Consider the following 24726-nt stretch of genomic DNA (forward strand, 5'->3'; position numbering starts at 1 on the left):
ACTCCATCCAAAACAAAAAAATGTTTTACATTTAGTTATACTTTAACTTCTTTCATTTGTTTTATTTTTCCTATAAGGGGCCATCTAAATCTCCATATATTTTTGAATTCTACAAGATATATTCTCTTTGCGGAAGAACCAACAATTTTTGTGGCCCCCTTAAGTGCAATAACTACAGCTGTTTTTGATTCACAAACCATAACTCAAGATAGTACAGGAAATAATTACAATATAAAACATTACATTATTGCAATAACCTTATGGCAATTTCTGTTTTTCCCAATTTGCAACATTAATCAGACTAACGAAGAACACTTTGTTAAAAACAATAAAAAACTTTATGAAACATTTTAAACACATATTATGTACACACACATATACACACAAAACGTTCTACTCCCTAGGAAAAGTAACACAATAACAACAAACACATACAAGTGTAATGAACCGTAACAAGATCCTAAAATTTGATAAATAATAAGGTAAAAAAAAAAATTTAAATCACGATGACCCTCAGTAACTGTTTTTAAAAGGAAGCTGTAACTTAAACTGAATTCTTTGCTGATAAATCATTTATATGCAAGTGTAGAAGCCATTGAACAAACCTTTTGACTACTACTAATATTTCAACTAATTTTAATAGGGTAGGGAGTGATTAAAAGCACTGAGAAAAGTGAAGGGATTTTCCCCAACTTTCAGTCTTGGTCACAATGGCTACTAGGAGAATAGAATAAATAAATCTTAGGCCCCTTTCACATGGGCTGTGCGATCAGTTCCATCTGTCATTTTTTCAGGTAGATCTGATTGGACCCTCCAGTCTCTTTTATGGAGTGGCGGCTGTTATACATTTCCACTGATATCTTCCGATCCGATCCTGTCCACCAAAAACAGAGGTCCTATTCCCCATCCTTCTGGTGGATCAGATTGGATGGCATTGGGTGGAAACGGACAAGTGGTCTGTTTCCATCCAATTGCCCCATAGAGGAGAGGGGGACTGTATCTGTGTCAGCTCTGCAAAGTGGAGCGGACATGGACCTTTCATCCACCTGCTGGAAGAGATCCCCTGCTGAGCAAGTGGATTCCATTATACAGAGGCACCTGTGTGAAAGGGGCCTTGTATTATAGACAAGCAAAAATAATTAAATGGTAAAATTATTAACTACAGCATTAATAATATATATTAATACTAATTTTTATTAATAATGAAAATAATATAATTAATACAACATTGTAATATATATTCATTAATAATATATAATAATATAAATATGATTATCCACAGCAATATAAAATTATTCTCTAAGAGGTACTGACCTTAAAACAAACTTTTTCACAGACATATGAACAATATCACTCTTAACAATAAAACTGGCTAGGAACAGTACTTAGGAACACATTGATGCATGTGAAAATCATGATATCCATTCTTTGAAGGTTTATGTAGGGGCAGCCATTTTGTTATAGACATGGCCTCAAACTAGCAGGAAGGAGGTTCAAAACTGGCCCAAGAAAGTATAACTTTACCAAAAGGGAAGTTGATGTTTAGAACAGACTTCCAGCAGAGGTAGTGACTCAAGAAAGTGAATTTTAGCATGCTACAGGCATTACATAGATCTATATTCAGATTAAAAGGTTGCAAAAAAAAAAAAAAACAATATCAAAAAGGAACAAACACGATGGACCATTGTCACCCTTTTAGGTTTTTTAGGTTTCTTCTAAGCCATTTTCCCATGAAACAAAGAAACTTTCTCCCAATTTCTAACTAAGATTGGGAAAAAAAAGAAGCAAAATCTGTTTTCTTGGTAAGAGCAATGTAAAGTCTTTGAGATATATAAGGTGATTTTTAAGTTTGCTGCTTATGTGACCATTATAAGGTAGATCTGAAAGAAGAGAAATGTCAGTAAGTTGCTCAGTAAAAGCTTGTGTATAGCAGCCTCCATAATGTGTATGAAATTCTTAAGCCAGAATACAAAAAAAAACCTCTTGAAAAATACTTTCCAAACCCTGATGTCAGAGAACTCAACGCTTTAAAGTGTAACAGGTAAATGAAGCAGATTATGATGTATGGCAGCCAGGAGGACACAACTTTACTTACAGTGGGTAAAGGATGAAAGAGAAAATAAGAAGAAAGCTGGAAACAAATAACACTAGACAGAAGTTTTTTTTTTTTTTTTTTAACGTATACTGGAGACAAGACAAGAATAGCTGTGAAGTCCCAGCATGCTTTGTAAGCTTTTATAAAAAAAAAAAAAAAATGACAGACTTAAAAAGGAACCAGTGAGTTCAACAGGAGAAACCAAAGGGGTGAAGTTGGGTTTTGAAAGCTCTGTTGGCATATAAATATGGGAGCTGCCATTGTTTGCTTGTTTTTTAAGGTGCAAGTTCCAGGGCTGTTATCTTAATTTGTCCTTTACTATAGTATAATTGTTTCAGATCTAAGCTTGTCTAATATGCACATGCTTAAGAAATTCACCAAGAAAGTAGCCCAAAACATGCACCTTTAACAACATGTCAGCTACAATTCTTAAATCAGATTCCATCCAAAGCAACCAGTTCATGATAGCAATAGGGGAGCATCTGTTGCTGCCATGTTTCTGTAATAACAGGTTCACTTTAAGGTACTCATAGGTATTGAAGAAGGATTACCCAATCCAAACAGTTTTAGCTCTGATGTGTGTAAAGTGCTCAAAAGTTGTGTCGGCTTTACTCAGGGGTGGACTGACAACTCATGGGGCCCCCGGGCAATAGGAGATTATGAGGCGCCCGGGCAATAGGAGAAGATTATGGGGCTCCCAGGCAATAGATTATGGGGCCACACAGTATACACACACATACAGTATACACACACAGACACATAATATACATACACAGTATACACACACAGAATACACATACACACACACTGAAAAGGTACTGGAGAAGCAGGGCAGCTATAATCTTGGGATTTTTATAAAAACACAGATAATTTACATACTGTTCCTGGTTTTATTGAGGCTGGCAACCCTGATGGGGCCCCTTAGTGGCATGGGGCCCTCGGGCAGTGCCCGAGAGCCCGAATGGTCAGTCCGCCCCTGGCTTTACTCAACCAACAGAAGATAAGGCTGGAATTAAGGAATGAGTGAAGGATCCTTGGATCTTTAATAAAAAGCAAACCTGCTTGATAGAAGTATGGTATGAGTATAGGGCAGTGTTTCTCAACTCCAGTCCTCAAGGCGCCCCAACAGGTCATGTTTTCAGGCTTTCCTTTATTTTGCACAGGTGATTTGATCAATTTCACTGCCTTGGTAATTACCACATCCGTTTCATCTGAGGGAAATTTTGAAAACATGACCTGTTGGGGCGCCTTGAGGACTGGAGTTGAGAAACACTGGTATAGGGTGACCTTAAGCCTTAGGTGAAGGATCCGAAGTGGAGTTTATTGACCATTTTGTGTCTAAAAGAAGTGAATCTGTATTCTACTTAAAGACCAACGTCAGACAAAATCTATATTTCTCACACTTGGGAGTGGAGCAAGTTTTTGGATGACCAACTACAGCACTGATATAATTATAAATCCACGAATGAAACACTTTTTTCAATAGCTGGGTTTGGGACTACCATTATTTTTTCTTTTGATTACAGCACATTGCACTTCAGTTTATGCACGGCAGTATGGACTGATCGGTGGTCAATCACATGAATTATTTGTGTATACATTTATCAGTTTGAAGCACTGTTTGCATTCCTATGATTATATGGACGATATCTAATCAATTTAACTTTGGAGTAGAGTTTTTGCACTTTATTTCTTTTGTGATATGCACTTATAAGTCTGGGTGAAAACAGCTTAACATGTTTCCTGTTTTTTTTTTTTATAAATACTGTATATTTATTTAATGATTGTAGCTAGTATTTGTTTTAGCACTTATGCACTTTATGAAATAATGTGTACCCATACAATTATATGAGGTTATGAACACAATTTAAGACAGCACAACATTTTTTTTATTTGACAAAATTTATATTTTACCGATCTCTCCCTCCCAGCCCCTCTAACCCAACCCTCCCAGGTGTTATGCTTTACTTGCCTAATTAAGACGGTTATACTCAACTATCCAGTTCCCATCACTGACACTGTTTTGGCCTGTGGGGATCACTAATCCTGCACTACCTATTAACCTTTGCTGGATGGTCCCTTCACTGCTCTTGGTCTGACATCAGTCCTCCTCTAGATCCTAAAATAACCCCTCTATTGTTTGTGGCCAATGGGAATCGTCCACCTCACGCAGGCAATGACATGGACATCCAGAAGAAGGACCACCTCAAGGAAGTAAACAGAGGGAAGAAAAACTCAACACTGGATGATCATGTGACCACTTAAGGTAAGTGAACATGGGGAGTTAGAGAGTGGTTTTATCTTTTAATCAAATGCTCATGTAGAGGAAGGGGTGTGTGGGGGGGCTTTAAGTATAGAAGAAATTACAGATGTTAAACTTCCTGGAGTGTTCTGGCAAGTTTCCAACCCTCCTCACTGTTTATTTTAAAAGCATTATAGGCAGATTTAACCTTGCCAGCAGTTGAAAGGTACCTGTTTTATGCCCTCTGGGGACTTTGGTTAGTTGGATGCCTGTCTAGGATTAATGGTTAAGAAAGCACTTTAAGCAAGGTTATGGTGGTTCAGTGCTCCACGTCATCTGTGATTCTTTAAATGCTAATTTCATTTTTTGTTGTTATAATAAAATGTGCACAGTGCCATGCAAAAGTATTCACCCACCCTGGCATTTTTCGCATTTTGTTGCCTCACAACCTGGAATTAACATAGATTGTTTGAGGATTTGCATCATTTAATTTACAGAACATGCCCACAGCTTTGACAATTTTTTTTTTTTGTGAAACAACAACAAATAGGAGAAAATAACAGAAAAAGTCAATGTGCATAACTTCACCGCCCCCCCCCCCCCCCCCCCAAGTCAATACTTTGTAGAGCCACCTTTTGTGGCTGTCACAGCTCAAAGTCACTTTGGATAAGTCTTTATGAGCTTGCCACATCTTACCACTGGGATTTTTGCCCATTCCTTCTTGTAAAACTGCTCCAGCTCCTTCAAGTTGGATGGCTTGTGCTTATGAACAGCAATTTTATGTCTGACCACAGATTTTCTATTGGATTGAGGTCTAGGCTTTGACTAGGCCATGCCAACACATTTAAATGTTTCCCCTTAAACCAAGTGTTGCTTTAGCAGTGTGTTTGGGGTCATTGTCCTGCTGGAAGGTGAACCTCCAACCTAGCCTCAAATCACACACAGTGTGGTACTACAGGTTTTGCTCAAGAATATCCCTGTATTTAGCACCATCCATCTTTCCTTCAACTCTGACCAGTTTCCCAGTCCCGACTGCTGAAAAACATCCCCACAGCATGATGCTGCCACCATCATGTTTCATTGTGAGGATGGTGTTCTTTGGGTGATGTGATGTGTTGGGTTTGCGCCAGACATAGCGTGTTCTTTTATGGCCAAAAGTTAAATTTTAGTCTCATCAGACCAGAGCACCTTCCTCCATACATTTTGTGAGTCTCCCACATGCCTTTGTGTAAACGTAAAACATGCCATTTTGTTTTTTGAAAGTAATGGCTTTCTTCTGGCCATTCTGTTCTAAAGGGCATCCTACTCTAGATCCTTTAAAGGCATTAGGAATTTTTCACTAATTGAATCCATCCTCAAGGTTATGACCAGATGATACCTTATCCCTGCTAGACTGGCCAAAATGTACACAACAACAGACCCTCAGTGTTTCAGAGGATGCCAACTTACAGGTTCCATGGCCCACATCTGGTGGGGAGAGCGCCCCAGATTAAGGTCGTTCTGGAGCAAGGTTTTCTCCCTGATCCAAAATGTGATGGATCTCCAAATACCTGGAACCCCATCCAACGCCTTTCGCAATACAAATTTACTCAAGACTTCTAAATACCATCGCAGACTAATCCTGGAAGCAACACAGGGTCTCCATTAAAGCTGCTAAATGTAAAATATCTTGGATTATGTCTCAAGAGAAACTGACTGGCATCCTCCTAAACACCACATCTCAGTTTGAAGCAACTTGGGAACCCTGGGCTCAGCTTATGGGCATCTCCCTCATACCAGGAGTACAATCATAAATATTATCGGCCCGCTTTGGGCCTTCATATCTTCTCCTGTTGATAGGATATTTCTGTTCTTTTGCCCCACTTCTCCCCTCTATTCTTCTTCTTCCCTTCTCCCCCCCCCCAATATGGCCCTCCAAGGCAACCGGAGAGACCCTCCGACTTAAACGCCATTTGACCTATTTGTCAGAGAGCAAACCTGTTGGAGCTTACCAACTAAGCTCCTGACGTCCTAAACTGCATGTTAGACTCCAGGCTAGATTATTGACAATGTGAAGTTACAGGAGCTTGGGGAGGATTCACCAGGCACAGTATGCTCCCTTTAGGGGTGCTGGAGGAGCCTTCCTGGGTCCCTGGATGCAATATTCTCCTAGCCAGAGTATATTACTATGAAGAAGGATCTGACACAGAAGCAAATATCCCTGCCTCACTGAACCAGTTATTGTTTTATATGCATTTTTGGGTTATGTTTTTTTTTCTCTAATGGATGTTTTAATGTAGAAATAAAATCAAATATTTTGAAAGAAAAAAAACATTGAACTAAAGGCTATAATGTAACAAAATAGGTAAAAAGCCAAGGGGGTGAATACTTTTGCAGGGCCCTGTATGTAGTTTATTAAACCAAAGAGAAGTATTTGGCGCAAATCAAAGATATTTGGTTCCCACTAGAAAAAGAGTCTATAAAATTACATATAGTAGTGAGTGCAGGGAATGCACTACTTTGTCAAGTCCAAAAAAGGAAAAATAATTTAATGCCTACTTTTTGCCTACTAAATGTGAGTGCAAAATGTTATGTTTTTACACTGAAAATAAAACCTTTTGAAAAATCTGCACCCAGAGGCGCCCCGCTCTCTCTTTTTTCTCCTTTATCTGCAGTTTATTAAACCAATAATGTTGTGGCCTTTCCCATTCCAACATCATTTTCCAAAAGTCTTTATTGGCACCCTTTGACTAGTTCTTATATCAAACAGTCCATCCCTATGCTTCTCAGCAGGGGTGTGTGTGATTACAAGTAACCTAATGATTCCTTCAGTTGCTATATGGACACATTTACTGTCAAAGATGGCTACATGTGCCAATGGACTGTGTAGCTGCTGTGGGTTATCATTAAGCTCAAAGGAATAAAATAACCCTGACTGTGAAGGGGTTATTTGCAACTGGTATTTAAATATATATACACATATATTCAGCTTACAGAAAAAAGTTAACAGCAGCTGTAGGAACTAAGCATGAAATATGAAAAGCTGAAATTTCCTTGTGAATGCAAAAGATCTAAAGCAGCAATCATAGCAGAGCACATGTCTATATTTTCCATTTTCTAACTGCCGACTTCACTACCACCTAATGATCATCTGTGCCCTGCAATTGTACAATGACTCTTATCTGTAATGACAAATTTACGACTGGCATGGGGTCACAGCAGTTCACTTGAAAGGTTGCATAACACATGTGGGTAACATCCATTAACAAAACCTGAACTATCTGAACATTATTTTTTGTCAATTGGATGAAAGGGACACATCTGGAAAACACATGCACATTTGTTATGTTATTAGCAAAGAATATATATAATTTTTCTCTGTTAGCCCCCTGGTTTTCACATGCCTACCATCTGCATGTGTCTTTCACAGGGCCAAGAACATCCAGCAACCCTACCTGTGAAAATAGCCATGTATGTAAAATAGATGTGCCCGTCAGAAACAGCAGTAAACTCTAGGTAAATGTGTTGGGAAAGGGTAACAGAACTTAGTGATTTGGATCTGCTCAAAATAATTTTCTTACCTGCAGTTTCCATTCAACTGTTTAATATTTAATATCAGTCTGTGGGCAGGGCCATTCTCCAAAAAGGGGAATTGAGAATCCTCTAGTGTTTCTTAAACTGTGATTTTAAGACTCATCCATCCCAACCAACTCTCTAATCTCTGATGTATGATATACTTTCACTGGTCGTGTGGGCAGCAGACAGCTGGAGCTTTTGTTTCTTTGGTTCCTTACCCCAACCAGGGATATGTATGATTGATTGATGGGTGTGGGTCTTTGGACCTACCCTGAAGTCTAGGAGTAGGATGTGTGACCATTGGTTACCTTACTTCCTGTGAATAGTCTCTCTTCAGGAGAGCCCCCCCACTTAGTACTTGTTGGTCAGCTTTGGCAGACCATGAAGTCCTCTGTCTAGCATTTTGGCTGGATGGACCTGAGTGCGTGTGTGTGTGTGTGTGTGTGTGTGTGTGTGGGGGGGGGGGGGGTCAGGGAAGATTCCTTCTATAAGAAGGACTGTAAGACCCATCCTGTTCCGAACGCATCATGGATTGGATTGGCCACAGTAGTGAGTTCTATGTTTTGCTGAAGCCTTTGTCCACATTGAACAAATAATGTGTTAAAAGTTTATAGTGGAGATGCTTGAAGAAAGAGGATGATTGCATTTTTCTTGACTAGTAAAAAAAAATGTAGTGTTTGCAGATATGGGTATAAAGTAAAATACAATAAAATTAAAATAATGGACAAGGAGAAAATAAAGAATTAGAATGCAACTGTGAACCAGTAATTGGCTGCAAAATACAGAGCCTGATAAAAGCAAAGCTAAGTATATTATTGAACCATGAAAAGCAGTAGAAAACCAACAAGTCACTGAGAGGAAAGAGAAAAAAAGCCTACAGCCAAGAGTTACATAGTTTAGGTGATCATTTCTACCAGATCGTAAGGTGCTCTAGGTCTCCCATAATGTTGGCTTGGATCAAATTGGTCTGTGGACCACATAACTTTGAGAACCAATACTCTAAAGGCAGCATATGATAAAACCTTGCACAGAGGTCCCTATTTGCCTCATATTAATATAACAGAAACAATATGCACTCTCTTCCTTTGCTATTTCCCTAGGGTCTATACTAACAAGTTTCAGCAAATATTGGATTCCTTAGATAAAATTATCATTGGAACAGACATGTCTTTGCGTTACAGCCAAAGCTGACGCTATTCAATTACCACTTTTTGGGACATAAGCCATCGGCTTGGCAGGAGTTACTGAACATTCATACAATGCTGTTCATGGGTTGTCTGCTAGCCACATAATATATATGATATATCATAGTCTACCATGTGGGCAAGGTTGATTTCCACTTATGACCCCCAAATGCCACTTTAACGTGTATTCCATTCCACATACTTGCCAACCTAGTGGTACCGTGATAATCTGCTCCACTGACTATTTTAAATGCAATTATAATAATTATTTCCCCAAAATGTGCATCTTAAACCAACAATGTTACTCATTTCAATGCTAAGCCCTTATTTCCATCTCTGAACGCTCCCACTAAATCCTGACTTATGGCTCCTGCCCTGCAGTTAGCACTGAAATGTAAATGTCATGAGAAGAGCAGAAGTACTGTTTAATGTGCAGGCTGTGATTGACAACATAGATCGACATAGATTTACCTTCTCTGTGCTGTGCCAGTTGCTGGCACCCAACAGGAGAAAAGTATCTGTTTACTGACTATGCTTCAGTGAGCTGATGACAAGCACAATAGTTCGAATTTGGCAGCAGTTTCCAAAAACATTGGAAAAGAGAAGGGTTACTTTAATTGAGCCACCCTCTGTGACCACAGATTTCTGAAATCACTTAGTTCCAAACACCTCAGATAATATAAAGGATGTGTATTAGATATGATAAATTATTAATTTTATAATACTTTTTCTCTCTGAGTTATAAAAAAACATGTTTTTAAAGTATATTAAACTAAACTAAAGGTATCTAAACCCTATAACAAAAAAGTAATATATTACAGCTTACTACTGCTTAGATGTGATGGTTGCCTCTTTTTCAGACATTTTTCCCTTTATTTACTTTGATTTAATCTTTTTACCAGGTGATCCTGCCAGCAACACTCTTCTTTTCCTAGAGTGACCACGCTCACCTACTGTGCTGTATCTGAAAGGGACTTCTGGATTCTAAGCAGCTTTACAGCTTGACGCTGCCCCCCTATGTATACATATAAAGCTTATATAGCAATGAATGAGTACACACATCTCTGATGCTGCTAGCCACTGTCTATTCCATCCTGACTGTCAAGTGTCTGGCATAAGGGTCCTAATATTTGCCTTTAGAGGACCCTGTGTGTACCCGTCATAGGTCTGATGAAGTAGATATATTCCTTGAAACGTGTCGAGAACAGCTGATTTGTCTGCACCATAAATAAGCTACAAATTTTTAGATCATATTGTCTTATTTCTAGACATACTATATGATTATGGCTATGTAGGTGCTGGCATGACAGCATATGATCATGGCTTTGTTTGTTTGTTTGTTTGGGTGAATGTAATAATCTTTTCACCTTGCTTTGACTATTTTTTTTTGGAATAAAACATTGTTTATGAATATTTGGGTGATCAACTCATTTTTGAATGTGGTACGATAATGTTAGCCCACATCTATCTATCTATCTATCTATCCAGGGCAGGACTTAGGGTGGTGGAGGCCCCTGGGCTTGAGTCACTTTCGGGCCCTACCTTCTATACATTATCGGATTTATCGGCGTATAACACGTACCCGAAGTTTAGGATGGGATTTTAAGGAAAAAAACTTTTAGGAGGGAAGTTTAAGGAAAAAAACTTACATTTAAATGCCCATCAATGCAGCCTTGTCAGTGTCCATCAGCAGCCTTGCCCATCCATCTGCAGCCTTGTCCAGTGCCATTGCAGCCTTGTCAGTGTAGCCTTGTCATTTGCAGCCTTGCCCCAGTGTCATTTGTAGCCTTGTCATTGCAGTCTTGAAGTTTAAAAATGGCACATATCGGTGGCTCTCGGGTCCTCTTGGCGGCTCTAGGGTCCTCTTGGCGGCTCTGGGGCCCTGTCGCAGTCCCCGAGTGGAGCAGAGAGTATCCGAGTGTACTCGGCTTGGCTCACGTTCACGCCCAGTCCCTGTGTTATGTGTATCATAGGGCGGGACTGGGCGTGACTGTGAGCGGAGCCGAGCCGAGTACACTCGGCTATGTATCTCTGCGGGGCCCCTTATTTGGTGGGGCCCATGGGCTTGAGCCCAGTCAAGCCCAATGGTAAGTCCTGCCCTGTATCTATCTATCTATCTATCTATCTATCTATCTATCTATCTATCTATCTACCTATCATAGCTCCCAACTGTCCCTGATTTCAAGGCGACTGTCCCTGATTTGGACTGTCCCTCATTCCTTCTCATTTGTCCCTCATTTGTCCCTCATTTTTGTCTGATCTATATAGATGTATATAAAATGCATTTTTTATCTATCAAAAAGTTTTTCAAAGCACTAAAAAGTTGGGAGGTATGATCCATCTATCTATATTTAGATCTATATATATCATCTATATATAGATATATATATATATATATATATATAGATATATATACAGTATATATACACTCACGATAATTGTGCTCTATCTATATTGGTGCTTCTCCCGTGATTTGGATTACAAACATCTCTCCCTCTCATTATTTCCATGACCTAGAGGGGACATGTATTGATATTCAGGAAAATATAGCTGGGAATACTCATATCAGATAAGCTGCAATATATTACATTTTTGTTCTTGAATTTACAGTAGATAAACCTTAAGCCCCCGCCTATTTTGGTTTTCCATAAATCCAGGTCCACAAAAGGATGTATGCAATATTATGTCGGATATACAGGTTATTCCTACCATACGGTATGATAAGACTCTCTTCTAGGAGGTGGTTCCCCCCAGGGGCAACATAACACATCTCACCTCATCTCATGGACCTCTAATGCCTCCTGCTTTAAGGTTTTGTAAAGACTAACAACTGGAATCTGATGGGGGAACAGCAGAGTTTGATCTATATTAACCTGCTATATCTCTATGAAGGCGAAATAAAAGAGAAGCTGTACACATGATGCTGATAAGGTGGGGGTGGCACCTGAAATTCTCCTACAGCTATGAGTGATTCTATAAAGATAATGAAAAGTAATATCCACTATCTGTAGCTTTCAAAAGGCTTCCAGTCGGGAACTCTCCTGTAAACTAGAGAAAAATATTTCCACCAAAATCACTTTCATTTTAAACGTTTTCAGTGCTTATAGGTTCCAACACATTTTTTTTACAGTTATACCTGCAATGACTATTAATCTTTTTTATTGTTTTTACTGTGCAGCTTGTATTAGAGATTTAGGGGACCCGTAATTTCTTTTGTCCTCTCTGCATGGCAGATCATATGCTAGCAATCATATCTTAGCTTGGATCAGCCTGATGTCAGTCACACTAGTAAAATTCAGATTAGTTGCTATAAATGTTTTTTCGTTGCACGCATTGTGTTTCCTTCCTTTAGATTATTAGAATCAGTCGTCCCGTTTTGCCTCCCAGGATGACATCATTGCTGTTCCATCTTTTAATGAACAACTTTATTGTGCATATGGAACATTGTCTCCAATTATTTTAGACCAACAAAAACACCATTTAACACAAAACAAGACAAGTGATGTGCTCAAATATGCAGAATGAATTAGCAGTTGACATGAAAATGTCTATGAGGACCTCAGGGCCCATTTATAAAAGGAGAGAGGCATAGTGGTATTGTCCATGAACAACCACTTGACTTTCTGCAATATTTTTTTAAGTGGCACTTGAAAAATGACCATTGGTTCCCATGGACAACACCTAGTTTTCTTGTTTTATTTAAAAGACTTTAAATCTTTAAAGTATATTTAAATCTAAAAACTAAAATTTTATATATTGCAGCTTACCAGTCCCTAGATGGTGTAGCTGCATTCGTTTTTTGGTTTTCAGGCTAATCACATTTTTAACAAGTACAGAAATGATCTGCCTATCTTACCAGAAATGCAATACCCTTGTCAGTTACTTTGAGGTTAATAGAAAGCACACACATCCTTATCTGTATTTTGTAATCTAGTAGTCCTATCAATCCACCAGGTTATAGAGAAGGAACAAAAGCGGACTCGTTGGAAGCCCACAAAAACAGCAAAAAAAGACCAGACACCTGCTGAAGAGCAACAATTATCATATGAAGAACAGCAATTAATACCAGTCTAATGCCCTGTACACACGGTCGGAAATTCTGACGAAAAGGTCCGATTGGATTATGTTGTCAGAAAATCCGATCGTGTGTGGGCTCTATTGGACTTTTTCCGTCAAGAGAGCTGGATCCAAAATTTTCCGACCAAAAAATCCGATCAGACTTTTTCCGAGCGTTTGTAGAGAGTTCCGACGGACAAAGTGCCACACATGCTCAGATTAAATTACGAGACCAAAGCTATTGGCTACTAGCCTCCACGTCAGGGGTAGGGAACCTCGGCTCTCCAGCTGTTTTGAAACTACAAATCCCATCATGCTTCTGCCTCTAGGAGTCATGCCTGTGATTGTTAGGTTCTTGCAATGTCTCATGGGACTTGTAGTTTCAAAACAGCTGGAGAGCCGAGGTTCCCTACCCCTGCTCTACGTAGTCCCGTCGTACGCAACGAATGTCATCTTGTTCCGAACTATCAGATTTTCCGAAAACTTTGTCCGACCGTGTGTATGCAACACGAAAAAATCTGATGGATTTTGTGGTCAGAATGTCCGACCGTGTGTACAGGAGCTGCTGGGAAGTACTCCTGGGAGAGTAGGACATAAAAACAAGCAGCAAAAGGTTCCTAAAAGTGCTTAGATCGACAAATATTGTCTCAAGAAAAATTATAGATAAGGTGGTGTCTACCCTAAAAATTTGCATTAAAAGACTCTTTTTAACCTAGAAAAAAAACATTTGGAGGAAAAAAATGTTTTATATTTACCAGAAAGGCCCTGTTGCTATGTAGTCCTCGTAATCTGCCACTTCCTGGTCTACTGAGCTCCTTGTGACTTCTTCCCTCGCCTATGCTCCTGGGAAATGATGACACATCATTTCCCAGGAGTCTGTGAGCAGTACTGTGCTAAAAAATGGTGTCATTTCCTGACAGGAAATGATGCGATTTAAGGCGGATCACAGCGCCATCTTTGTTCAGTGTTGTTATCTAATGCCCCGTACACACGAGCGGAATGTCTGTCAGAAAAAGTCAGACGGGAGCTTTTCATCGTATATTCCGATTGTGTGTATGTCCCATTAGACTTTTTACGTCGAAAATTCTGGTGGACCTAGAAATTGAACATTTTCTAAATATTTGGAACCAATTCCTATCGGATAAACCGCTTGTCTGTATGCTGTTCCGACGGACCAAAAACTACGCATGCTCTGAAGCAAGTACGAGACGGAAGCTATTGGCTACTGGCTATTGAACTTCCTTTTTCTAGTCCCGTCGTACGTGTTGTACGTCACCGTGCTCTTGACGGTCGGACTTTGGTGTGATCTTGTGTACGCAAGACAGTTTCAGCGGAACTCCGTCGGAAAAACCTTCAGAGTTTATTTTGACGGGAAAACCTGTCGTGTGTACAGGGCATAAGTTGTCATAACAATGGGGCGGGACCTTCCTTTGCCGCCACCCGTTGTTATGGCAACGTTAGAAACAATTGAATCGTGTATGCGCGAGATCGAGAGGTGCATGCTGGTTACCCAGCATGCATCTCTCAAAAGTTATTCCAGGAAGCGATCTCGATTGGGCTTCACATTCCCACATTCATGATGGAAACAGCCACAAATGGAGGAATACATTATGACAGTAAGAAATTTATGTTTTTGAACAGGGAAGAGCTGATCTAATGCTGCGTACACACGACTGGACTTTCCGGCAGAAAAGGTCCAATGGAATCATTTTAGAACAGGCTTTAAATCTTTCCGATGGAATCAATTCCTATCGGGAAAACCGTTCGTCTGTATGCTATTCCGGCGGACCAAAAATGACGCAAGGGCAGCTATTGGCTACTGGCTATTGAACTTCCTTTTTCTAGTCCTGTCGTACGTCATCACATTGTAAACGAACAGACTTTGTTGTGATTGTGTGTAGGCAAGTCTGTTTCAGTGGAACTCCATCGGAAAGACCGTCAGAGTTTATTCTGACAGGAAAAACGTCACGTGTACACAGCATAACGCTGTATGTGGCCACAGTGGAGCCAAGACCCAGTGGAGTTTATTATGCAGGTCAGCTACTGTTGTTGATATACACCTCTGCCACTTTTAGGATCTTTTGCTGCTTGTATTTATGTTGGAAGACCAGTCTGTGTGATATCTATGTCTGCTTTAATATATACAACGGAGAGACCAAATAAGGACACGAGGGGACAGGAAGCGTGTTATCACCGTTACAGGATTACCAGGTGAAAATAAAGGAAAAAAGCTTGAAAAAGGAACGCTAATGCAGCCACCACATGTAAGGATTTATAAGCTGCATTAAAATTACATTTTTGTTTTTGAGATTAGATATGCTTTCGTCTGAAAGCAGTACTAAACTCAAAAGCAAACATTTATTATATTGCAGCTTACCAATTCTTAAATATGATGGCTTATTTGTTTTCATTTTCAGGCTTTCTTTCCTCTGTTTTCATCTGGTGATCCAGCCAGTAATGCCGCGTACACACGGGCGGACTGTATGGCGTACTTAGTCCGTCGAAACACATTTCAGCGGACAGTCCGCTCGTGTGTGGGCATCAGCTGACTTTTTCAGCGTGCAGTCTGGCGTACTAAGAATTTCGGATTTTTCAAAATTCTGTCCGTCGTACTTTGGTTTCAGCGGACAATCCGCTCGTCAGTAGGCTAGTTCGACGGACTAAGAATGGTGCATGCTCAGAAAGGATTTACACGGCGGAAGGGTGCTTTGCTGTGTATTGGACTTCCTATTTCTAGTCCCATCGTACGTGCTGTACACGTCTTCGCGCAAGCTTTCGACGGACTGTTTGTGCATCCGTGTGTGGTCAAGTCCGTTCAGTCGAAAGTACGACGGACTGTCCGTCGGATTGTATGACGAACTAAGTACGCCATACAGTCCGCCCGTGTGTACGCGGCATAAGTCTCTTCCAGATGTATCAGTTTAGATTGATGAGACAAACCATTTAAAGCGGTTGTAAACCACAGTTTAAGATGGAAAATAAAAAAATCTCCTGAAAGGCAATGCCATAATGTGTTAGTATGCATCTCATAATGTGCTAATATGTATCGCAAACTAGCACATTATGAGTGACTTTCCTTAAAACTAAGCCCTCCAGTGCCACTCTGTCACTGCTGAGAGGGCTGCCATCTTCACCCGGTCTTCCCTCCAGGTTTGCGTCCTCCGGCTACATGAGTGGCTGGGGGCGCGATGGCATCACATAACGCATATGCGGTTTGCTGTAACTGCTTGTAAAGTGTCAACTGGAGTTTGGTTTCAACAATTTGTTAGTGTATGTAAATCTGCTAGTACATTTAACACTCTCCACCCACCCCACCCCACCCCCAATGCTGCTGTCTGCTGAGCCCCCTGTGCTTTTTCTTCCAGAGTGGGGGCACTCCAATACAGCCGGTGTTGTACTGGCCTGGCCACCAGGTGAAAACAGAGGGGAGAAAAGTCTAGGGCCAGTTCACACCAGATGCAGTTCCGTTCAATTCTGCGTGATTTTTTCTGCACTAAAAATGCATGCACAGTGTTTTCCATGTATTCCAATGACTCTAGTTCACACCATGTAGTCAGTTTCCAATACATGGAAAACACTGTGCATGCATTTTATGCAGAAAAAAAGCATATGGAACTGAACAGAACTGCGTCTGGTGTGAACTAGCACTGAAAAAAGAAAATTAATGAAGCCACCACATCTAATGATTGGTAAGCTGCAATATTTAAAATTTTGGGGTTTTGGGTTTAATCTGACTTAACAGAGGACCCTTGCTGTAAACACCTACTGGCTACCATGGTTTGTACATACTGGGAAATATATATTCTCTTTTCACCTGCATTACTCACTGCTTGTATGTTAGGGGATAATATATACTATATGAACACTATAGCATGTTAAAGACCAACTGCTATGTACCTACAGTATCTCTCAAAAGTGAGTACACCCCTCACATTTTTATAAATATTTTATTATATCTTTTCATGTGACAACACTGAAGAAATGACACTTTGCTAGAATGTGAAATAGTGAGTGTACAGCTTGTATAACAGTGTAAATTTGCTTTACCCTCAAATTTTAATGTCTAAACTGCTGGCAACAAAAGTGAGTACACCCATAGGAAAAAAATGTCCAAATTGGGCTGAAAGTGTCAATATTTTGTGTGGCCATTATTATTTTCCAGCACAGCCTTAACCCTCTTGGGCATGGAGTTCACCAGAGCTTCACAGGTTGTCACTGGAGTCCTCTTCCACTCCTTCATGACGACATCATGGAGCTGGTGGATGTTAGAGACCTTGCACTTCTGCCCCTGCCGTTTGAAGATGCCACAATGATGCTCAATGGGGTTTAGGTCTGGAGACATGCTTGGCCAGTCCATCGCCTTTACCCTCAGCTTCTTTAACAAGGCAGTGGTCATCTTGGAGGTGTGTTTGGGGTCGTTATGTTGGAATACTGCCCTGCAGCCCAGTCTTTGAAGGCAGGGGATCATACTTTGCTTCAGCATGTCACAGAACATGTTGGCATTCATGGTTCCCTCAATGAACTGTAGCTTCCCAGTGCTGGCAGCACTCATGCAGCCCCAGACCATGACACTCCCACCACCATGCTTGACTGTAGGCAAGACACACTTGTCTTTGTACTCCTCACGTGGTTGCCGCCACACATGCTTGACATCATCTGAACCAAATAAATGTATCCACAGGTCATGGTTCCAGTAATCCATGTCCTTAGTCTGCATGTCTTCAGCAAACTGTTTGCAGGCTTTCTTGTGCATCATCTTTAGAAGAGGCTTCCTTCTGGGATGACAGCCATGCAGACCAATTTGATGCAGTGTGTGGCAAATGGTCGGAGCACTGACAGACTGACCCCCCACCCCTTAACCTCTGCAGCAATGCTGGGAGCACTCATACGTCTATTTCCCAAAGACAACCTCTGGATATGATGCTGAGCAAGTGCACTCAACTACTTTGGTTGACCATGGCGAGGCCTGTTCTGAGTGGAACCTGTCCTGTTAAACTGCTGTATGGTCTTGGCCACCATGCTGCAGCTCAGTTTCATGGCCTTGGCAATCTCCTTTTAGCCTAGGCCATCTTTATTTAGAGAAACAATTCTTTTTTTTTCAGACCCTCAGAGCCTTTTAACACTAATGAGTCATATGATATCGGGGAGGGAAATGGCTAATTGAGCCCAATTTGGACATTTTGACTTAGGGGTGTACTCACTTTTGTTGCCAGTGGTTTAGACATTAATAGCTGTATGTTGATTTATTTTGAGGGGACAACAAATTTACACTTACGTAGTAGAAATGTGTAATTTCTTCAGTTTTGTCACATGAAAATATATAATAAAATATTTACAAAAATGTGGGGGGTGTACTCACTTTTGTGAGATACTGAATATATGATCTATTATAAGAAAAAGATCATACATATTTAAAGATTGCGTATAATATTTTGTAAAAAAAAAAAAAGACCCTCCCTTTTAGGTCAGGGAAGCCCTAATATAATCACTCATAGATTTTGCAATAAAAAGAAAAATCTTGGCAGTCTGATGGTTCCCTTTTCTATAAAATATATATATATACTTTTTGCTCTCTGTCTATCCAATGACAGCATTATAACTGTCAGCTGAGGTGCCTGGAATCTGGAAGCACTCAAGGGATCCATAGTACACGAGTACCTCGATTTGGAAAACTCTTTTTGGGTGGTACGGCAGAACGTTCACTCCGAACGTTTAGAAACAACTTTTGTGATTACAGGCTGCTTTAAAATGGGAGTTCAGGCAAATTCTAACTAAGGCTAAACCTACTTCACCCCCATTCTAAACCTATTCTTTCTAACCCTGTAAAGAAAATATCTGTATACTTCGCCGCTCCAGTCCTGGCACTAGATCTCTCCATCTGCAAATGCCTGGACGAAGGGATCCCCCTGCTGTCAGACACTGACAGGGGCATAGATAAGGGGGGAGTCAGGGGTGTTCAAACCCCTCCAGGGCCAAAATGAAATGCATGGTGTCCCTGCTCTGCAGCTGCATATGGCACCAGCGGCAGGCAGCACTGCGGTCAGTGGCACACAGAGTGTAATAATGCCACTGCAGTAAGTGTAATAGATCATTAGGCATACCCGCATGCATGTTTTGGTACACCACCAGGCTGGTCTATCGGACTTGGGCTGAAGGTTGACAGGCACCAGGCAACACACTGAGCACAGGGGGAGCCGGCGGTGCATGTAGTCCTGCCCATTGCTCTCTGCACCCTGTATTCCTGTTGGCTTACAGTACCACTGCCACCTTTGGCTTGGGAGATGAGCTTTGCCTTGGCCCTGGAGCGCAGAGTGCTTGTACAGTGTTGTGTAGCTGCCAGCCCCCCACATGGATGCTGCTGTTATGTCCAGGTATGTCAATCTTTCTCTTCTGGTCTAGTATGAGAGAGTCCCAGAGAGTGTCATCAAGCTTGCCACTGCTCAGACTGCTGTGCTGCTGCTGGCATTCTGTTGTTCATACTAGGTAATCCTGAGCCAGTGAGAGACTGTCTGTGATTCTGTGTGGCAACTGGCAAAGTATGTGATTGAGGCTGGCTGGGCTAAATTTTGCATTCCTTATGTTACTGACAGTTGACTGAGGCTAAGCTGAGTTTTCTATTTCTTGTTTTACTGACAGTCCAACATGGCACTGGCAAGCTTGTTGTGGTGCTCACGACTTACTGATACAGCAGTTGGCACCACAACATGTCTGCCAATGCCAGAGCCAGGCTGGACTTTCTGTTGCCCTCAGTTGCATGTCTTGAACCTGTTTTACCACTGGTTCATACATATGTGCTGCAGGAAAAGCATTGCAATCACATTGTGTTTTTGATCTGCTGCAGGTGTGAGTTCAAAGTTAACAGTTCCCCAAAAGAAGGTCGCAAATGCAGTGTTTGTCCGAACCAGATCGCATGGTTGGTCAAAAAAGGTGCCTGCACTTCTTTGGTGCAATTCAGCACAATCAAAATGAATGGGCTCATATCACACCACACAGAATCGCATGTGAATTGCACACAAATGCGGTGCAGTTCCTGTGCAATTCACATGCCAAGTATAGTGTTAAACGCGACTTACTGTGTTGATTGCAGTGTAATCAAGGCCCATTCAATTTGAATGGGCTCATATCACACCAAAGTCATGCAAGAACCAATTTAGGAACCGTTCTGCAACCGGTTCGCAAAGTCATTTTGTGTATGCCGGCACAAAATGCTGTGCAGGCAAACACACTGTGATTTGCAACCTTTGCTTGGGGTGTCATTAAGATAGCACTGACATCCACATAAGCAGCAGTGTGTTTTTCCTCTGCCAGTGCAGGAAGGTGCGCAATTACACACCCTCTCGTCCACACTTAGATGTGAACCTAGCCTAAAGAAAAGTCGGTGTATTTCTGGCTGGTAATTTTTCAGTTGATTTTTTATTTTTTATTCTGTGATTAATTGAAAATTAAGCCCATGTGAACACAGTGAGTGTGCTGCCTTCCACAAGATGGTGCCCTTTGTACCCGCCCAGTAAGATTGGCTATTCCAGTGCAACGTCCTGTGATAGGCAGTGCATCCCCCCCCCCCATTTTTTTTTATCTGTAAGGCTACTTTCACAATGAGGCGCTTTACAGGCATTTTAGTGCTAAAAATAGCACCTGCAAAGCTCCTGTAAAGCGCCTCTCCTGTCTCTCCAGTGTGAAAGCCCAAGTGCTTTCACACTGGAGTGGCATGCTTGCCGGACATTAAAAAAAGTCCTGCAAGCAGCATCTTTGGGGGGGGGGGGGTTGCCCATTGGAATGCATGAGCAGCACTGCCGAAGCGCCTATAAAGCGATTTGGGAGTGGGAGTTAAAGGCGCACCACTAGCAGCAGCACAGTGCCGCTTAAACAGCTGTAAAGTGCTGCTAAACCTAGCGGCGCTTTACCACTACCACCCCTACCGACTTAGTGTGAAAATGACCAAAAAGTTAAAAAAGTCAGTGAGTACTCTGTCTGAACCAACATGGTGCACTTTGCACACTAATAGCCAACCTTACTGAGGAGGTACAAATGGCACCTTCTCCTTGTAAGTAGGCAGCACACTCACTTTGCACCTATTCAGTTTGGACACTAAGACTGGACAATAGCCAAACTTACAGGGCAGTGTTCATAAAAAACGGAAGAAGAAAAAAAACTGAAATCAGGTTAAATTTTCTAAAGGACCTGATAAAAATAGAATTAAGGAAGTGATTGCTTACTAGGGGAAGCACATATTGTTTTTTATTTTTCCAGTCTTTATCAGTTTGGCTCATTTTTTTCTATTTAATAAGACTTTTACTTAGTACCTGCTGCGGAACCCTCCCCAGAACAAAAAATGATCTACGGCCCTGGACACTGGGACGCCGCTTCATTTATTGATTTATTCAATTTGTTTTAAATCCCTGTGTCTTGATCTATCTGTACCTCTCATCATGTACGGATAGAAGGCAATCTACTTGGTCATCACTGTCACATGAACGGCGCTGACCAATCAGAATCCATCTAGCTCATCCTGAGCTAGATGGATGTGTTTTAATTGGTAAAAAGGTAGGCTGAGCCAACCCAATTGTGTGACAATAGCAAATTAAAATTTGGTATTGTCTTCCTGATTCTCAACCTGGACAATCAGGAAGCGAGTCCTGAGACCCAATTGGCCAAGAAGTGTCAGTCGGGAAGAAAAGCCCAGGCTCTTCCCTCAGCATACTTTCAATCTCACGCTGCCTGTGACCAGCAGTCAGGGGAACCAGGTGAACTGAGCTCACAAGGTAAGGCCTTAGATTGCCGCCTCCTTCCCTGTCGTCTCCCGCGTGGAGGGGGGGGGGGTGGAATCAGCTGTGGTGTTCCTCTGGAAATGGTCGCCAAAAGGCCCTCTAAGGGGCCACTCTCCCAGTCTGGTGGAAATCCTTTGGCAAGTCTACACATAATGACATGTGGCCATGTCTTATAGAATAGTGAATTGGTACTCCCTGTTTTTAAGGATTTCACATATTGTTAATTTTATATATTTTTCAATTTTTTTTTTGTTATTTCTCTTTTTTTTTCTATGTGTTGATATGCTTGACAACTTAAATTTGTGTATATAGAGTTGTCTTCCTTGTATTCTGGAAGAGTTTAACTTTGCAACACAATAGGCATATGTATTAGAGGATCACCAATCTATGATACATTTAGGGAATATAATTGTTGTTACAGCATGAAAATAACTCAAACAAGTGTCAACTTTTAAAAGTGGAAAATGTATTTAATAAATGTAAATAACAAAATTATACAGAAAACCCTGGCAACCAAATATAAGTATACTGGCTTCTTATCAGTCTAGTTAAGGCAGATTGCTGAATGCAGATTTTGAATTTGCTGCCATGGTTGTTTTTTCACACCATGTTATTAATTAGCCCACAAGAATTTTACATTAGCACAACTGAGCAAAAACATTGTTAAACACAGCAACGGTATTAATAAATTGCAAGTTCTGCAGTCTGGGTATACACTGTATTTAATTTCGCTTTTTAGGGTACTGCATAAAAATGGAAAACAAAATGGCTTTAGCCACAGACAATACAAAGATGGTTTAGACACGGGGACTGTTTGACAAAATGTTGACAAAACGTTGACCAAAAAAAATAAAAAATTGACATCTTATGAAACACATAAACTCCAATGGAAATTGTGGCAAATTAGGGCACATTTACTTTAAAAGCAGTGTCAGTCATTTAAATCACTGCTGATGTTAGAATGAATTATGAGTCCCAGTTGAGCATGCTAAGTTTTATCCTTCTCGAGGAGCTGCAGTCTATGGCTGCCACAGTTAGGGAATAAGGCAATCCATACATGTCACATGATTGCCACCTGATAAGGACAATTATAATCAAATTGACAAATTATTGTTATTTTTCCTTTTGAAATAGGGCCACAACCAACAGTGCCTCATCATTGCATAAACTAGAGAATATAGCTGAAATGCTTGTGCATCTTTTTATATAGTGAAGCTGGCCATACTCTAGTAAAAACTTATTTTGACATTTTTTGTCTTTCGACCACAGTGACAAGAAAATTTGAAGTAGGATGACATTTTTTTTAGGGGAAAAAACACATTTTCAACAGTAAATGTGGTTTTGCTCAGGAACTTACATTTGTAGCAAAATGGAAAGTTAAATGCAAAAAAAAATTTTTTAAGTACTTTTGAATGACATTTGTCAAGTCATCCAATGTAATGAGTGTTTACATATAGATGTTTGTAAAAATGTTCATACAAACATTCCTTCAAAAACCTTCTAGTGTAGGGTCAAAGTGATGGAATATAGCCTTAGCTATCCTATATTGATTCAGAGGAATGCAAATTCAGATAAAATTTTGACACAATCGGCTTTTTCAGAAAAAAAACAAAACACTTCCCGATCAGCCTGGGGTCTGGGGGAAGTCCAGAGGCCCGACAATAGCCTTCATGATTCTGCAGTAAGCCAGGGGGATAGTGCAATTGGTCAAAGCTTGCACCTGCCTGTCATTTTACAAAGAAGGATGCACTTGTAGGCAGTTTGTTTCCGATGGGACTGTGTCAGTACAGTTGCTGAAAATAGTGTGCCTTATCTGTGCCTATTGCAGTCCTTTTCAATGTCAATCAAAATAATGGGGCCAAAGTTGCTACCTTCCCTGGAGCACTATTTGGTGATAAGGAAAAAAAATCCTTGGATCCATATTTTTCTTCTTTGTTTAATATTTTAGTTACCCATTTACATTTTGGACAATGCAATTGATTTTTGAAGAACAAATTTAAGCAAAAAAACAAAACAAAAAAAAAACCAATCAGTTCTTAAAAGTCAACAGCAAAATATGGGGTAATAGTTGGAAAAGTGGTATAGGGGCCACGTTTGTCACTGTATAGTGTTCATACTGGAAACTAATTTTGAGATTACAGAAAAAACTATGACATGATATACATGGTGTGATAGATTCATTTATATGTATTCATATAACCATGTTGGGGCTTTTTTCATAATAATGGGAAGCATTGGTAAAAACTGAAACAATTTAAAGTAATTTTAATGGCCATAACAACTCTCCTAGTTGTGTTAGTTTTCGATTATATATAACACACACTGGAAACATTCAGATTGGTTGCTTTGGTCCTGCTTAGATTCTAAATTCTGATTGGTTGCTTTGGACAACACTGTCACATTTTTCCACTAAAACATGTGTTCCATAGCAGCCAAGGACTTTCCGGTCAGTTGCGTGTTTCTGATTTGTGATCGGTTACTTCGGACAATGCCTTAACTTTCTTTATCACTATTAGATATGTTTCCTATCACCCAAGGAGACTCTGTCTTTTTAAAGAGTGTATGGAAAATAAAAGGAATTTTGTGAATGCTGTTTTCTAAGCATGTTTAAGAAATGTATCTTTCCATTGGGAATGTCCATTATCCTATAAAGACTAGTAAACACTCTGATGATTTACCATGTTGCATTTTAATCTCTGCATAGCTACAGTGTAATTGGGCAACATGGTTGTGATAGCTGTGTCAGCTTGACCAAGTTATCAAAGAAGCCCCACTGTGTTATATATACATATATGTTCATGATACACTGTCACAGCTATGGTATAA

The 24726-nt window shown here is 40.4% G+C and overlaps 1 protein-coding gene across 2 annotated transcripts in view; it reads right to left on the bottom strand.

Moving 5' to 3' along the window:
- The window catches only part of CACNA2D3 (calcium voltage-gated channel auxiliary subunit alpha2delta 3), a 1440485-nt gene that overhangs the window by 514739 nt on the left and 901020 nt on the right, over positions 1–24726 (bottom strand). The window lies entirely within an intron of this gene.

Source organism: Lithobates pipiens, unplaced genomic scaffold (assembly GCF_037356315.1).
Source record: "Lithobates pipiens isolate NorthernLeopardFrog02 unplaced genomic scaffold, aLitPip1_a1.2 Scaffold_23, whole genome shotgun sequence".
Classification (NCBI taxonomy): domain Eukaryota; kingdom Metazoa; phylum Chordata; class Amphibia; order Anura; family Ranidae; genus Lithobates; species Lithobates pipiens.